The 14903-nt window shown below is 35.2% G+C and overlaps 1 pseudogene; it reads right to left on the reverse strand.

The window, feature by feature from the left end:
- Window positions 1–343: 343 nt before the first annotated feature.
- LOC107023061 lies at window positions 344–14559 on the reverse strand (annotated as a pseudogene).
- Window positions 14560–14903: the final 344 nt, after the last annotated feature.

Below are 14903 nucleotides of genomic sequence, written 5' to 3' on the forward strand. Positions count from 1 at the left end.
CCTTCCCCCCACCCCCACCACCACGCCAAAAAAATAATAATTTTTATTTTAAAAAATATTTTCAATTTCATAATTATTTTTTACTCTAGTAAAAATAAAAGATGTCTCTCAAAAATATTTTTCATTCATAAATCAAACACTAAAAATTATTTTCGGAAAATATTTTCTACTCACCAACCAAACATGAGAAAATAAGTCCAAAATCTACCTGTTTTCCTGAAAAAACATTTTCTAGAAAAACATTTTCCATGGAAAACATTTTCCTCCATACCAAACACACCCTCAGTTTTGCACCAAGGCTCCCTTTAAAGTCACAATTTTGGAAGGTCACGTTACAAACATATTTAAAAAAACCTAACTAACAAGATGAAACTATCATATTAAACAACTTTCAAAGAGCTATAGAATGCTCTTGAAAATGTGTCATTAACTTTTAAATCAAACAACAGTCAGTTATAAATAACACTATAACAGGAAAAGTAGTACACTAGACCCAAGCGTATTTCTTGCCACCATCATCATCTTATAGGTCCTTGAACATAGGCTTTAAGCGGTTCAGCTCATCCCAATACTCACTTACCACAAGGAGACAACATATGAATGTACACATACCAGTCTAATCAGCGACTGAATGTGCTTAATGAGGTTATCTGTTAAGTGACACATTATGCAGAAAATTAGGATAGAAAGATTTGAAGCATAAAAAGTCCTTGAAAAACATTGCATGTACAACATTTAAGGGGATACAAATAAGTTTATTCAAGAGGAAACAAATCCAAAACATGTACCACCAGTTGATGAGTCTTCTTTGAAAAGAAAAATAAAAAATTGATTGCTGGACCAACTTACACGCACCTCCACTAATTCCATGGAGTAACTGTCACCTTCCATTGGCAATGGTTACCAGGTACTAAGACAAATTAAAAGAAATCACCTAGTGGGAATTGAATCTGAGACCCTTATGATTCTTTTCAACCCACTTCATTGACCATTATACCACACCCTTAATAAGTCATATTCAGGAAGATGTAATTTTTTTGAAAAGGCAGCGAATGAGTAATTATAGACACAATAACAACATACTCAGTGAAATCACACAGGTTGGGTTTGGGGAGGGTAGAGTATACACAAACCTTCCCACTACCTCGTGAAGGTAGAGAGGATGTTTCTAAAAGATCATCGGCTCGAATGCGACAAATTGAAGAACAATGAAGAAGAGAACAATATAGTAAACACAATTAACACGGTGAACCAACGAAATAGTGTGATAATCAAAACACAGTAAACATATGATATCAAAGGTAAAAACTACAATAATACCAGGTGATGTGAGGTACCAAATATCAAATACTATATGAATAGTCTAAAACGACGACTGACACGATGCTCTATACTACCACCAAGCCAAATACATGAAAAGGCTAGTAATACCACAACCCTTAACTACCTACTATATCCTACCTCTTCCACCTACTCGCAAGGACATTCGGACATGGAACATCACCTCTTCACATGCCCAAACTATCTCAGTCTTTCCTCCCTCATATTTTCCATACCACAAAGGTTAACATACTTTGTCCTGAATATCCACATTTCTGATCTTTCTCATTTCCACTATTTGCATCTTTTGGACATGAGAGTTCTTGATTGGTGAACACTCCTACCCGTACAACAGAGTCAATCTAACCACCACTCGATAAAACACTTTTCAATTTTGGTGGTACATTCTTGTCACATAAAACATCATATGCATGTCGTGACCGGAGTCTACACCCTAGACGTGTCCAGCACTTGAGAACCATTGTTGGTCCCGAAGCGAACCCTCGTCCTGGCTGACTACAAGCGGAGACTAACTCAAGCATACACGAGTAGCAACACTAAATAATTATTTTTTAAAAAAAACTTATTAAATCTTAAAATTTACTTAAAAATAATAGTATTAAACATAAAGTTTTAACTAAACCATCTAAAATTGAATACTGCAAGACTGACCAATATTTTCTATCTATGAAGCATCTACTATATAAAGATAGGCACCGAGAAAATACCCACAACCCCTCAAAGTGTTACTACTAGCAAAACATAAAATTAGAGTCCTCTGAAAGTAAGGAGGCCTCACCAAAAGCTTCCAGTGGATGATGTGATCTCAAACGTCTGTCGATGATCCTAAGGACCAGTTTGGCCATAGATATCCCAATTAAAATTTGGAGAAAAGTTTGGAAAATAGTGTTTTCCCATACAAGAAGTTATTATTTGGCAATACTTTGGCAAATAACCCAAATTCTCAAATACTAGAAAAACTAGTATTTGAACCAAATTTCATTATTTGGGAGCTTTTAAAAATTCAAATTCTACACCAAACTTCTATCTTGTACAAAAACATCTTCTATACTAGTTGTTTGTGTTGTATTACATAATTTTTTATGTGAACACCAAAGCAGTGATGAAATATTCAGTGAATATGAAAGTGATGATATGGTTGTTGATGAGAACGATGAACAATCCATTCAAGGTAACAAAAGTAACAAAGTTGTGTACTTCGTCTACTTCACCATATATGGAATGATGCTTGTTGAACTCATTCCGAACTACCAAATTGCTCCAGTGTCATGGACATTACTTGCTATTTATTGCGACAATAATCCAATAGATTTGTTGTGGAAGAAATGATAGTTTTCAAAACTTGTGGGTTTAAATCATATTTCTTAAAAAAGTAAAATGTGTTTAAAAAATACTATGACCAAACACATGGTAAAATTTCATCCAAATTTTCACCCAAATAATATTTGCCAAAATTATATGGGAATCTATGGTCAAACGCTAGCTAGTGCCCCAATATGCACTATGAAATGATGAAGCTCGAATGACATCAGTGCATTGAATGTACGACTATGTAACAAGGTTGAATAACACAAATAATTGAGCTGAAAGACTGAAAGTAACTCAACTCAAATATATTATGTATCATGTTGAAACTCATTTAAGCTTACTGTGGGAATGCAATAGTAGTAAATACTAAACTGAAATGTAAATATAAAAATACACTTTAATTTACTTTATTGGAGAGTTTCTCTAACCGACAATTATCACGATGAGCCTCGTGATGATACAAGTCTTACCCACATTGCGAGAGCCGCCATATACCTTGTCAGAGTATAGAACACAACTGAACTTATGGATCCACTAAAAGCATTCTTGAAGCAGGTAAGGGAGTCGCCCACCTTGCAGTACTATCCTATCTACGGTGGCTACGTAGTTTATGGGGACTATGAGCTGTCTGAGCTCTCCAACATATCGATGTTCAATAACACTACTCCAAAAATATATAAATGTATACCCATGTAAAATACTCATTGGATCGAGATAATTACTTAAAAAGATCCTCTTTAAGAGGTAATTAAACTAACTATCTTCCTGAAATACTATGCAAAATCTTTATACTTTTCAGAAAATAGTACACTCTTTTCAATGTGATAAATAACCTTCTTTAAAGTGTAACGAAACTTTTCTTTACCGAACTGAAAATCCGTAGAAACGATTTATGCTCATCTTAAAAGTAGTAGTACTTTTCTCAGTATGAAAATAATACTTTTGGAACCATTTGTGTTCCCTTAAATTCTTCTCAAAATAGACTTTCTCTTGAACTCACTTTAAAATTCCAAAATCAATGCATGAAAATAAAATCACAAAAGATTTCAATAAAAATCTCATCAACTAAGGTTCATGTGAAGTATAAGCATAAACAACTCAAGGATATCAATGCAAATAATAATGTAATATCATAATATAAAAGTTTATAATTCACACCAAGAACATAACTCATATAAAAATTCCATAAAACTAAGGGTTCTATTCAACTTGTTACTAACTGAATTGATATGTAAGGCGTGCGGACGAACTAGTCCAACACTATGAATCACCTTACATACCTTATACGCACCAAATTCTTGAGAAAGGTGAGATCGTTGGATGTAAAGATGGCAAGAATTTGTTTCTTGAACCTTAGAGATGAGTTCTTAAAGAGCTTTCTAGAAAACATGAGTGGGAGATATTAATTCGTGTTAAAATGAAGGAATGAAGTTCTATGGTAAAATCAACCTTGGAAGAAGTTAGTCTCTTGAAAACTTCTCTTTCTAGGGTAAATTTATGATCTGAGGAGGTAAACTACTTATTTGGGGGTTTTCAAAAGAGAGACGACCGTGCGCCCCCATGGAAAATGCCTCAGGTGCGCAGGAAGGCACTAGTTGCTGCCTCGCTATGCGCCCGCACGGAAAATGCCTCGGTTGAGCGGCCGGAGCGTGGCAAGATAGTGTCCAGTAAAATAAGCATAACTTTTGACTTCGAACTCCAATTGATGCAAACTTGGGAAAGAAGGCTCAACTTCCGTTAATTTGATAGGTTATGGGTCACGTAACTCTTTATATTCTAATATATATGATCGTTTGAAGTTTGATTCGAGTAGAATCTTATATTAAAATTTAATCGGTATAGTAGTTTTCAACTCAACTTTGTTCTAAGGGATTCTTCTGACCTTAATTTATCTCCAAATTACTAAAAAAGTTGACCTTAACACCTAAGCACAAGTCAAAAGTCAGCCGATATGACCTTATATGCAAATGGAGAATTGTTCGAATCTTAGATTAGAGATTTTTTAGGGTGTTACAATGCAAGTCTCTCCTACATCCATGTCATACCAATACAATGTGTGACATCATCATTGATCTCCCCATTTCCATGTCCGTGACCCCAAATACTTCAACATTTCAATCTTGAGACAACTTGTGTATCAAATCTCACTTCCACACCTACCTAATGTGTCGCATCACTGAATTTACACTCCAAATACTCAGTCTTAGTCCTACTCAACCTGAACCCTTTAGACATCAAAGTTTGTCTCCGTACCTCCAACCTATAGTTAAATCCCCCACGAGTCTCTTCGATCAAAACATTATCGTTTGCAAATACCATAAACATGGCACCTTACCCTAAATATGTCGCATAATTCATCCTAATAGCAAGGCAAATAAAAAGAAGCAAGCATAGATTCTTGGTGCAACCCCTTCTTGACTCAAAAGTTTTTTAGTCTCCTCCCACTATTCTTATCCAATTCTTGGCTCCCTCATACATGTCTTTTATTGCCCTAATGTAAGCCGCCTACCTTTAGGTCTCATTAGTTTTCATTAAGATTTAGACGGATATGTTATTTTTAAATCTGAACACTGAACGATTAACACAGTCTGTTTCCCAACATCTCAATAGATATAATAATCTTCTTCTTTTTAATTATTACATATACAATTAAAATAAAAGAATTAGTAAATATTTAATCAACAAATTATTTCATAAAATATTAATATAATAACTAGATAAAACTTCATAAAGTATGAAAAAACAATGTATAAATGAACAAAATATTATAGTATTGGAAGTACAAATACTACATGTATATGAGAAACATTTAATTGAAAAGCTCCACCAAATACAAAATATTTGGTGTTTCTCTCCATCTCCACCTTTCTTCCCCATGAACCTCTTTTTTTTTTTTTTGATGACCAGGAAACCCGCAGCCGCTACCCTTTGGGTATGCACAGGGTAAAGTCCCCCTCCTATACAATAGCTTGCAAACCACATAGGAGAGGAATCACACAAACAGGAATCACACAAACCCATCAAAATTTTAAAAAAGGAAGATAGCTTTCCATCTAATTTTGTCATGAAATGAGAGCATAAATTTTAAAAAAGAATTAAGAGATCCAAAATCATTGAAGGTTAAGGACCATATTTTTTTTTTATGATTTTATCGCAATCCTTTGATGTTAGAAACAAAATGGGTGTTCATGGTATTTTTCACTTTTAATGGTGAATCCGTAAAAGAAACAGTCCTCTGTAGAAGAATAGATGGAAGAGACTGAACTTTCCAATTCAGCAAAACCCATGAAAATTAATAGTGTTTATCCTAAAAATAAGATAAAGTAGTATGCAGCAGATTTGCCAAAGAAATATGTCTAATTTTAATTATTTTTTTAAAATATCAATTTGATGAAGAAAGGTTCATATTAGAAGTTTGTGTCTGAATGGCTATTAGAAACCACTAAGTGATGAAATATAAGAATAAAACAAATGATGAGTTTAAATCTGAATGATTTAGATTCAGACACCAATTAACTGCAAACAAATGAGGCCTTAGACTCCAAGCATCACCAAAGGACTTCTCTCAGGACTTAGTCGTAGACCTTTTGAAGGTCAATGAACATCATATACAAATTCTTTTTTCTCTCCAAATATTTGTCCATCAGTCTCCTCACAAGATGAATGACTTTAATAGTTGAACGACCAGACATGAAACTAAATTGGTTCACGAAAATGACACATTTCTCCTCACCCTCATCTCTACTACCCTCTCCCAAACTTTCATGGTGTGACTAAGCACCTTAATACCTTTGTAATTGTTGCAATTCTAGACATCACCCTTCTTTTTGTACAAAGGAATCATTGTACTCCATCTTTATTCGCCAGGCATTATAGTTATCTTCAAAATGACATTAATCAACCTAGTCATTCACTCTAAGCCTATCGTGTTAGTGTTGTTCGAAAACTCTACATGAATTTCATGACGTCCAACCATTCTACCTCATCTTGCACATAGCACCCTTAACCTCATCAACCTAAAAGCTAAAATACCTAAAATAGTCAAAATCTCACTGATTCCTTGAGTTCTCTAAATCACCCAACACGATGACCATGACCCCTTCTTCGTTTAAGAGTATGAAAGTATGTTTGTCATCTTTGTCTATGGTGTGCCTCCTCCACTAGATCTTTATCGTCCTCATCTTTGATACACGTCACTTGATCGACGTCACAGGACTTCCTCTCCCTGACTTTGGCAAGTTTGTAGAACTTTTTATCCTCGTCGGTGTCCCCTAGTTTGGTATACAAGTGCTCGAACGGTATTGTTCTAGTTGTCGTAACTGCTAAATTTGCATCTTTTTATGTTGCCTCATACCATACCATGTTCATCCTCATTTCCAACACCAACATAGCATAAGCAACCTTCTTTGCTTCCACTTTGTCTTGATCTTCAACATTCTACCACCAACCCCTCGATGGCCACCAAAGTTACCCGTCGAAACCCCTAACACTCTAGTTGCTTTCTTGGTGCATTGGTTGTTTTTTCCCACATGTTGTTTGCATCTCCACTGCTCCCCAAAACCCCATCTAAATTAACTTCTCCCCATCTCCCAAGCTCACTCAAGGGTCAACCCCCTCACCCCCATCCCCACCCAATATGATCATCGGACAATGATACAAAGTCGTTGTCTTCTTCCCCTCCATCTTAATCTCCAACTCCATTGCTATGAGTTTATGCTGGTAGAATGATTCTCACTCAAAATGACCTTGCAATTCTTATAAGGGCATCGAATACCCTTCCAAAAGATCAAGTAATCTATCTGTGTTTTGTTCATCAATCTAATGAGTGTAACCAAGTGATCCTTTTTTGGGGAAGTATGAATTGGCTATTAGCAACACAAAAGTTTTGGCAAAATTTAAAAGCGGCGCTCTATTTTTCACTTCAAAACAAAAAAAAAACCATGCACACCGTTAAACCGCAAGTGGTTGATTTGATGTGACCATTGAAATCTCCGCCACTGAATAACTTCTTGGAATGTGGAGTGACCCTCACCACCTCGTCCAAATCTTCCTAAAAGTGCCTCTTGACATCCTTATCCAAGTACACTTGAGGTGCATAAGCACTAATAATGTTCAAAGCAAGCACTCCAATGACTAGCTTGACCGTCATAACCATATCACTGATCTTCCTAACTTCCACCGGTTTCTCCCTAAGCTGCTCTACTAAAATGCTTACTTCATTTTCTATCTTTGCCTTTAGAGTTACCACAACTTAAGCCCATCCTTATCCCAATCCTTGGTACCACCTACCCACTAGGCCTCTTGGATGCATGTAATGTTAATCTTCCTCCTCTTAAAAATCTTCGCCGACTCTATAGACTTACTCGTCAAAGTCCCAAGACCCCATTCTTAGCTTAGAGGACGCCTAAATAAACTTCCCACTCCTACCTCTCATGCCCTGCCTCGACCCAAGACATGACCCTTGTCCCACATCGTACAACAGAGTCACTAAAGAATATGGAAACTAAACAAGGAACAACTAAACTATGGACCAACTCAAACATGTAAATGTATCAATTAATCTAAATGGAACAAAGCTCTCTAGGAAGACTTGAGGCTGCCTAGGATTGGACCCCCCTCTCGACCTCGAAAAATTTCGTTAAAAAGATCAAGTTGTAGCTTTCAACAAAATGAATCCAAGAAAAAAGATTTGTCGCCAAATACATCCTAAAACTCCAGGAATTTGGAAAACACAATCGCGATCATTGTTCTCATGAATAATCTGCCAACACTGGAAATCATTTCCTAGTCAAATTCGAGTTTGATTTTTGGAAAACCCCTTGTTGGAGGTGATAGATCACCTACAAATCTACAACATGGTGAAAAATTCAATGATTCTCCCTTACCAATTCCAAGAAATCAATCAGCGAATCTACGAAATTCCGACAAAATCATAGCCAGGTTGCCATTAAATTCATCAAGGTTCCAGCCAATTTTTTCAAGATTTGACCACTGGGTTTGTTCCCCACTCCAAGACATATCTCCACAAAAAATTTCACATTGATTGGACAGGCAGGATTCCAACGAGCCTCCTCTAACCACCGATAAAGCTCCACCGCCGACCCCACAGGACCATGGCCATAGCCAAGTTGAATCCTCTCCAAGACACACATAACCCACCAAGAATCGGTTCATTCACCAAGCACAACTCCACGAATCTACATTCTAGTGATTCAAGTGGCTAGGCGGTTCTCAACGAGAGCAAAGGCCTATCTCCACAGTCCCTTCCAATTCCATTCCAAATAAAACAAATTTGAAAATTAGGTTTCCCCCAACCTGCCGGCGGATGACACCGCTCTGGAAGACCTAGTTTTGCAAATTTTTCATTGGTAGTATTGGTTAGAACCTTGACAAATTTGACAGCGACCTAAGACGATTTCGCCATAATTTCACAGATTTTTGTTGGCTGATTTCTCCAAATTGGTAAGGGAAAATCATCTGAAATTTTTAGCATGTTGTAGATCTGTAAGTGACATATCATCTCCAACAAGTGTGTTTTCAAAAATCAAACTACAATTTGATAGGAAAATAACTTCCCCAGCATTGGCAAATCGCTAATGGGAACTGTGAACAATGATTGCGGCTGTCTTTTCCAAATTCCAGCAGTTGTAGGATGAATTTTGTTGGAATCTTCTCATTGAAATCTTAGACATGGTCTTTCAAACGAAATTTTCCGAGGTCCGGAGAGGGGCCACCCCCATAGCAGTCCCTTAGCTTGTTATGCTCTTTATAGAGAGCTTTCCCTTAGAGATTTTGAAGGATATTCAGAAAATGTGTCTTATTTCATGAACATGCATGTATCGCAGTCAGTTAAAACTAAAAACTTAAAGTTAAGTTCTAAAACATGTTACAGAAACGAACAAATAAATCCAAAGTGAAAATAACCTTTTATTGGAATGTGAGATTAGACCCATCCAACATAAATTTTGCAATAAACCAGTACAAACTGCTCTAACATGATGCAGAGTAGTCAAGAATCAAGATCATAGCAATAAGAAGATTTAGGATTACCTCTATTGTCATAAAATCTTTTGACTTTTGTTGATTCGGATGATCTTCTACTATGATTTTCCTGAGATGATCAGCAGAATTAATGGAACAAAGATGAGAAGAAGGGAGAAAAAGAAAGGGAAGAACAAAAATCATTTAGAAGTAATTAAATTTGCATCTAACTATGATCTTGCAAATACTACAGAGTAGAAAATGAATTATTCAAAACCTCTCAGCATGGCAATCGTCTGTGTAGCTGCCCTTCACATAGCTGAGACAAGGCGAGCCAACAGAACAAGAAAGTATCAGCACGACATTCCTAAACATCAAGTACACTCTACTACTTTAATGAAGAAGAAACAAAAGATCACAACTGACATTTAAATAATTTTAAACACAAAATTAAATTTGTAAAAAATGATGGCGTTGATAAACTAAACTTAGAAGGAAATAGATATAGGTTACTCTGATCTTAAATTATCCACAAGATTCAATATTCCATAGACAAATAAATACGTTTAAAGATAACTAAACATATCTGATAGTCAGAGATCAGAGACACCCGCTACCTGTGTTGCTGGGAGGTAGAGTGTACTTGATGAATAGTCGAAGGTATACACAGGTCGTCCCTAACATCACCGTCATTAAAAAAAATTAAAACAACTATGATGAAGCTAACACGGAGACATGATAATGGAACAATTTCAACATTACATCTGTGTCCATGCAACCAAAGTTCTCATTACATAAGCAACATTACACCACTAGACTAATAAGGGGGTGTTTGGATTGACTTTTTTAAAGTGGCTTATAAGCTAAAAGCCATAAGTTAGGGATATTCAACTTTTGGCTTTTAGCTTTTTTTCTTACTTTTTTCGCCTAGGAGATTTAAAAGCACTTTTTGTGTTTGTCAAACACTTCCAAAACTAAAAAAGATCTTTAAAGCCAAAATCCACTTAAAATAAGCCAATCCAAACACCCGCAAGTCTATTAAAAACATTAGTGACCATACCTAGAGAATTGGTAAGTGTGCATGTAAGTACAATATCAAAAACAACAACTAAGTCTCAATACAAAATCCGCTACATGAATTCTCCTGACAATGTCACTCAATTAACTTTCATTTTGGATTTATATTATACAAAATAAAAAGTTCTCTGTAATTTTTACTGACATATAAATCTCTAAAACATAGAACATAAAGTAAACATATTAACATGATTAAAACATAATCCCAAATATTTTAATGGGGAAAAAAATCATTATCAAATATATTGATTGTTTTCTCCATTGTGTCCTATTTTTCTCTGGTTCTACAGAGGATTTCAAGAGATTGTCAGTCCTTCAAAACAACTTCCTTCCATGTGATTTAAGTCTACCTCATTCCTTTTACAACACATTCACTCACTGTGATTTTACACCTTTTGGTGGAGCATTTGGAAGGAGAGAAATAGAAGATGTTTTGAAGGCTCAATTTCGAAACCATAGCTGATTGTATTCTTTTGGTCTCCTTTTGGTGTTAAATTGATTTAGTTGAAGATGATGAAACCTTGTTACAGCTCGTAGAATCATTTATATAGATAACCAAGGTTTATTTTTTTGTAATTATTTTTGGATGTAATTACAACACTTCTTAATGCTGGTTTTAACATCAATAGTATTTATCTTTAAAAAAAATATCAGTTCACACTATCAAAGTATTGTTATGATAAAGTATTGTATTTACTAATTTTAAAGTATCTATCATAATCAACAGAACTCCGGAAGTTTTTTCCTAACCAGAAGGGTCTAAGGCAAGGCAATTCTCTCACGCCATGCCTTATTATTCTTGCTTCTCTTGTCATTGAAACATCTACCTTTCCTCTCCATTCAAATAGACTAGAAAACACCGGAGTGAATAGCAGTCCCTGATGAAAGACTGATCATACCAACTATTGCAAATTTAATGCAGCATTGACCATTAGACACCAAAATGACAAGAAACATTGTCCAGATCTGTCTAGTGAAGGTGCAGTGAAGCCTATATTGCTCGGACTCTACAAAAATGTTGCCGCACCCGTGACGAATCCTCTGAAAATACAATTTTTGGAGTACGCGACACGCACCCATTGATATTTTTGAAGAATTCGAGCAACATAGAGTGAAGCAGTAGATAATTTATTGATTCATTGGCATGTTTACACAGGAAGCATCTGTTGCAGAAAACAGGACTTCTTTTTTTGCAATATGGGTAAACGTTCTTAAACAGGTTGCTCTCAGGGCTGCAATTATCTCCGAATTTGCATGGCTAGTCCTTGTGGATCATAAACAAACTGTTGTTAGACAATGTTACGGTTCTATGAAATTGTCAATTCCCAATAAGCATAAAGTACTTTTGGATCATGTATAAAATTCAAAATATATTCTCAAAATAAACTGAATATGATATTAACCATTCATCTATGGTACCGTATATCCTATCAGATTCGAACATCTTTTATTTGAATTTATGGGGGGGAAACAAAATAATTCATACTATATGGTTTAGAATAGAATGATGGGGTTGACCCGACAACTCTGGCATTCTATTTATCAAAATGATGTAACTACAGCTTCAGAAACCATCAAGAAGATTGTTCTGGTAGCAACTTGTGAGTTAAAAGCAGTTGTTATTGATTCTAAGAAAAACAGAAAATGATATTACCTGAAGACAACAATAATAAAAATAATTGAAGATAACTAAATAAGCACTACAAATGATATTACTAGACTTATAATGTATACGCATAAGGAAACTTACCATCATTCCTTTTTTTAGCAAAAAAGATAAAGTAACCACCGTTTCACATATTAAGAGTGAGATATCATCTGATTTCGTACCTCCTCAATAGGCCTTCCTACAAATCTCAAGCAAAATTCTAATTGTTATCAACTTGTGCAATTGCATTGGATACCATTTCTTTTGCAGGGATAATAAGGAAATCTTATCACAGTGATAACATAGCCGTATAAACCAAGAGAAAGAAATATTCACTTCTTATTTTCCAGGTGAAGCCCAGGTATCATGTCAAGGACAGAAGGATTATCTCTTACAATCTCAACCAAAATCGTAGTTGCAGTTGCATCTAAAGAGAAGCCCCTTCCAGCCATTTCCTTCATGAAAGCTGTCATTTCACTAATTTTGTTGCGCCTGAGAAATCCTTGTAGAACAAGGTTGTAAGTGACATTGTCTGGCAAACAACCGTTGTCCTCCATTTTTCTAATCATATCTTTAGCTTTATCTAACAACCCTTCCAGACAAAATCCATTTATCATAGTATTGTATGTTCTCGCATTCGGAAGCAATCTCATTGAAGAAAGCTTCTCGAATATAGCATGAGCTTCGGCGAGTTTACTATTTTTGCACAATCCATTAATGACAACATTGTAAATTGCAATATTAGTATCTTGTCTCTTTTATTCCAACTTATTAAAGAGTGACATAGATTCTTCAACAAATCCGTGCTTAAAATAACCATTGAGCATTGTGCTATGAGTGTATAAATCAGGAATCGGCCCCGTAGACAGCATTTCAGCATAGATTTTTCTAGCAGATCCAATTCTACCTACCTCAAACAAACCTTGCAAGATAGTATTGTAGGTAATAATACTAGGTTTTAATCCCCTTTGAGAAATTTCACAAAACAATTGCATGGCCTTAGCCAATTTTTTTCTATTACAGTATCCATTTATTAGTATATTATAGCTAATAATGCTAGGATCAATGCCCTTATCTTTCAAGCTATCAAAAATTCTCCTCGCTCGATCTGGTTGACCACTCAAACAATATCCATCAATTATCGCATTGTAGGTGATTATATTAGGCTCTACACCCTTTTCAACCATGTGTTTCGTTACTCCCTTGGCATCTTCAACTTTCCCTTCTTTGCACAGTCCATCTATTAGAATACTAAATATTTGCACATTTGGATAAATATTAAGGCTAACCATTTCAGAGAAGAAAGTTTTAACTTTTTCCCACTGACCAAGCTTACACAAACCATCAATTATTGAGCTATATGTGACTATGTTTGGAGGAACGTCTTTCTGCCTCATCTCGTTTAGAAGACTTATAGCAGCATCTAAGTTTCTATCTTTGCAAAGGGCATCAACAACAATAGTGTAGATAAATATGTCAGGCTTAGTGTTCCCTTGTTCCATTAACTGGAGCAAACTTAAAGTCTTTTGAGTATGACCCCTTTTGCTGAGCCCATTCATGGCGATTGCATACATGACATTGTCAGGCTCACAAATATTCTGTGTCACCAACTTTTTGAACAATTCAAGTGCATCTTTAAACTTATTTTCATGGAAGAATCCCCTTATTAGATTGGTAAACATGAAAACATTAAATGGAATGCCATTTTTTCAGGAAAATGGGTAAGACTGTAAATGCACAATCAGCACAATGCATGAGGCAATAATTGTTAATGACACTACCCAAGATAACTTTATCAATTGGGATACCCAATTTACGTATTTCTCCAAAGAGAGGAAGAACTGCTGAGTAGTAATTCATCTTTATCATAGTCTGAAATAATTTATTGGAAGGCTAAAACAGAAGGAAGAGGGCGCATTCTAATCATTTGATGGGAAAGAGTTACAGCATCATCTGAACACTTGACTTTTTCAAATTTGATTGTTTTTGTATAATCTCTTACTATATTAGCAAAGGAAGAGAGAAAGGAAATACCATTGCCATTGCCATTACGCTGAGAAATTCTCTTCATCTTTGATGGCTGAAAATTGTTGCTCTATCTCTGTGTGCCCTAATTTTTCTTGGTCACTCATGACTATTAACACCTAGTTTTAATAGTTTTTACATTTATGTTTGATTCTATTGTTAGTTCAGAGAAAAAACAACTTTGCATGATTCCAAAAAGTTTTAAAATACAGTCATTCTCAATTAAAAATATCTGTCGGTTAAATCTTTTTGGTTCACTATTACTTTGTTAAATTAACAATCATATACGTTTTTAATTATTTTATTTATTTCTATTAGGAAATTTGAATTTTAATCTATTATATTTTCTCATACGCATTCGATTCATATTAATATTCTTTAACCCAAACTCAATAAAAAAATCCATCAAAAATACATGATTGACATGTTATTTTTTAGAATTTAGGCATTGTTTGATCAAGTCAGTAGGTCCTAATCGTAAATAGTAAGAGTCAAGTTACTATGTAAATAGTAAAGGTCAAGT

Source organism: Solanum pennellii, chromosome 6, assembly GCF_001406875.1.
Source record: "Solanum pennellii chromosome 6, SPENNV200".
NCBI classification, from domain to species: Eukaryota; Viridiplantae; Streptophyta; class Magnoliopsida; order Solanales; family Solanaceae; genus Solanum; species Solanum pennellii.